Below are 4,459 nucleotides of genomic sequence, written 5' to 3'. Positions count from 1 at the left end.
TAACTTATGCCTCATGGTTATAGATATTAGGGACTGCTTGCTTCTTTTCCATTCCTTTAAATCCACGGGATTATGAAAAATTTGCCTTTTTGGTCCCCTTAACTAACTTTAAGGGGCCAGATAAACGTTTGGAATGGAGGTTTTGCCTCAAGGTATGGCCAATAGTCCATCTTTTTGCCAAAACTATGTTTATGAATTACTCCAACATGTCAAAAGGCGCCCTCATGTGGAAATGTGTGTTTACATGGATGATATTATTTTAGGAGCCCTAAATACTTCCCAATTAGCCGAGGCATATAAAGTCCTGCAAATATGCCTTACAAAGGGCAACTTGCATTTTGTAGCTGACAAAATCCAAGTTATTCCACTTTTTAAAATTTTAGGTACCCATTTAAACTTGCAAAGCATTAGTCCTTTAAAACCTCAACTTTGTATCCCAGATTCTTGTCCTTTGATTGATTTACAATGCATTTTAGGTGAAATTAATTGGCTATGGCCCTGGATTCCCATTTCAATGGGCCAGCCGTTACCTCTTTTTCACCTATTAAGGGACAGCCTGCATCATGATAAAATCTCGCCTTCAGTTGCACTTAAAGAGTTCTTACAAGAGGTTCAAAATTCTCTCAACCAGACTCAGCTTGCTAGATACTCTCCCTCAAAAGCCCTGCAATATGGATTCTGCCTCATCCCACCATCCTCATGGTGGTCCTAGTTCAAGAGGGAAACCCCTTACAATAGATTCATATATCTCTGCAGGGATCCCCTTGAGTCTATACCTATATAGACCAAATGGCCGACTTAACGCAAAAGAGAAGGGACATAGCACTTGGATGCTATACACAGGAATCTAACAAAATAATTGTTCCAAACCGACCTAGAATGAATCTACAGAACAATCCTAGAATGGCCTTGGCACTAGAGGGTTTCCCCAGCATCCTTGATTGTCACTACGGGCCTCATAAATGGGTCACTTCTTTTGGCTGTTTAAACTGGAGAGCACCTCAATTATTTCTACACAAACCCATGCCTGATGCCTATAATGTGTTCACCGATGGGGGTAAACATGGGGCTGCTGTTATTGTCTTTTTGCAACTTGGAAAACAACCATCATCTAACATTGTCCCTCAAAAGTACTATGAGCCCTGTGAAGGAGCTGCACAGTTTAAAGAACTCTTAGCTAAAGTTTTAGCACTTAATAAGGTCTCAGAACCGATAAATTTATTTTCTGACAGTTTGTATGACACTAATTTGCTGCCGGGGTTGCATAATTCCCATATTCGTTTAGATAACAACTGAATTACACCTCTTTCCATACAGGCCTGATCACTTTTATTCGAATGGGCCCAACCCAGCTATATACAACATCTTGGAGGCCATCAAAAATTGCCGGGTCTACTTTCACTAGGAAACTTTTTAACACCCAAAACAGCCTCTTCTAACCCCCATGTTTTAACTTTACAAGATGCGTCTAATCTCCATGCCCTAACTCATGTAAATTGGAGGGACCTACATAAACGGTTCCCGCAAATCCCTACTAAAGATTTAAAAAAGATTGTTCATAGTTGTACGTTTTGCCATCCTTACTTACACGTGCCCCCTTTACAACCCCAGGAGTTAACCCTAGGGGTGAAAACCCACCATATTATGGCAAATTGGTGTCACTTATTTTTCTCCTTTTAGAAAGCTCAAGTATGTTTTTGTTGCTGTTGATACCTATTCTCTTGCCTGCTGGGCTACCGCTCATTCGGGGGAAAAGGCTCGACATGCCCAAAGTCACCTTTTACAATGTTTTGCAACACTTGGACTCCCCAATCAAATTAAAACTAATAATGGCCCCTGTTTTGTCAGCCATGCATTTCAGGAGTTGCTTTTAAGCTGGTGCATACGCCACACCACAGGTATTCCATAAAATCCACAGGGACAAGCTATAATAGAGCCTCATCACCAAACTTTAAAAACTCAATTACAAAAATAAAAATGGGGGGACCACCAGCCCCCACCAACAATTAGGATTAGCACTCTTTATTTAAATTAAACATTCTAAGTTTTTCCAAAAAAGAGTTAATGACACCTTTTCAAAAGCACTGGTCTAATCAAGACATAAAGCCTGAGGTACAAGTTAGATGGAAAGACCCCATTTCCAGACACTGGAGAGGACCTGACGCACTCCTTACTATGGGAAGGGGATTTGGGTGTGTATTCCCCTTTGATGAACCCTGACCCATATGGATACCGCCAAAAACCTGAAGTTTGTACCTCAAAATATTGAACCAATAATCCAGCCCAGGGACAACAACAACCCTGAGGCAAATTCTTCTCTTTCAGGAGACTTATGCAACAACCCGGGTGAACCTGCCTCTTAATCCTCCTTGGAGAGTTTCACTCCAATCCTGATTGCCTTTTTCCTTAACACCATCAACAGCAGCATGATGCCACACCTGGTCATCCTATGGACCACATGGCTCTCCAGCACATGGGGAACCAATCACCTACCAGTGCAGCAAACCTGGACAAAAGATTGTTGGTTATGTTATTATGTTCATCCCCCGTATTTTGAGGCTGTGGCATTAAGGAAGGTAACCATCCTCCCTACTAAAAGCCCCCAGTGTGCCATTAATTACAACTAAACCCATCTTGGTTTAACCATACAACATATGTTGGGAAAAGGATTATGTGTTGCTGTAAACAACCCCTCCCTTTGTTCCAATACCATTATCCTCAACAGCACCTGGGCTAAACCCAGCCTTGGGTGATGGTTATGTACCACATCAGGGCTTACTGCTTGTGTGTTTAATCAATCCTTGTCTCATGAAACTTGTGTATCAGGGGATGTAAGACCCGTGCACCAAGGACAAATCCTAGATGCTTGAGTTGCTTGCCTCACAAAGACCACAAGACCAGGACCCTTGCAAACAGCAAGAGGAATTTTATTTTTCCAGCATGCTGAGGCACTTTGCCTTTCGGAAAGCAGCCCCCAGTTTACAACAGAAGCACTTTTTATCAGTTTTTCCTGAACAAATCCTTATGACAGGATGAGTTGTCAGTTATCTGTGGCACCCTTGGATTTATGGGCAGACTTTAGCAGTCTGGTACTCTGATAGATCTGTGGTGCATTTGATTAAAGGTGGGCTTTATTAGGCTGGTACCCCTGATAAGGGACGGTGCTTCTTTCAATCGTATATCTTCCTTGGTGCCTGGCAAGGAGGCTTTTAGATAAGGAACCAGCCCATCCCTGGAACCGGGTGGGGGCCACATCCTTCTTGGAATGTTTAGTATGCTTGGGCCACCTGCTGCTTCATAGCCCCTTAGAAGCTGCTTGACATTTCAACAGCCCCTTAGAAGCTGCTTGACATTTCAACAGCCCCTTAGAAGCTGCTTTACTTAAAATGCCTTTAGATATGTTTCCCCATTTTAGCAAGTGTTTGCAGAAGCAAATTGTGCAGTTTAAAGCTATACTAGCAAATTGTGCAGGTCAAAGCTATATATATATATTTTTTTTCCATTACATAGATATTGTTCCCTGAATATTATGTCATAAACAGGAAGAAATGTTTCAATATTGGACAAGTAACTTTTCTCACTGCAGTAAAAGGGCACTAGGGGCTGCTGTTACCATTTGCACTTTATTGGGGATTGCAGGCGCTGGGGCGGGGGCTGCTGGAATAGGATATACTTACACCCATACACAAGCATTAAGGGAGGCTATAGACACAGATCTAGATAGGCTTGAAACATCAATTACCCATTTAAAAAAATCATTAACTTCTCTTTCTGAAGTTGTATTACAAAATAGAAGGGGATTAGACCTCCTATTTTTACAACAGGAAGGCTTATGTGCAGCTCTCAGGGAAGAATGTTGCTTTTATGCTGATCATTATGGAATAGTAAAAGAATCTATGACAAAGTTTAGAGAGGGCTAGGAAACATGTAAAAGAGAAAGAGAGGCCAATGAGGGCCGGTTTCAATCTTGGTTTAACAGTTCTCCCTGGCTTACCACCTTAATATCTGCCTTAGCGGTCCCCCTCTTAATCCTCCTCTTAGTGCTAATGTTTGGTCCTTTAATTTTTACTAAAATCATGGCTCTCATTCAACGAAATCTAGGATCCATAACTATGCTCAGCCAAGTGATAGAAAATGTGGCCCAAGAAAATTCCCCCCAAACCCTTGGGTCAATATGTCTTTTCAAAAAATCCACATTAATCTTTAAGGGGATCTGCTGGCTCTCCAGAGGTGGCTGTCTAGCCAATGATGGGTACCATCCCCAGAGGGGGACAACCTAAGACAGGCACAGTCACAAAAAAGCCAACGAGGTTGAGAGGTTAGCTACCTCAACTGTCCATTACAGGGTTGTTCTTCTTTTTATAATGAAAATAGGGGGAGATATTGTGCCCATTTTTAGGGGCAAATATTATCTGTGAGCCACATGGTGCCTATGGGTGGAGGATGAAGATGGCGCCCA

The sequence above is a fragment of the Galeopterus variegatus genome, unplaced genomic scaffold, assembly GCF_000696425.1.
Source record: "Galeopterus variegatus unplaced genomic scaffold, G_variegatus-3.0.2 Scaffold12188, whole genome shotgun sequence".
NCBI lineage: Eukaryota > Metazoa > Chordata > Mammalia > Dermoptera > Cynocephalidae > Galeopterus > Galeopterus variegatus.
This window is presented reverse-complemented; position numbering follows the sequence as displayed.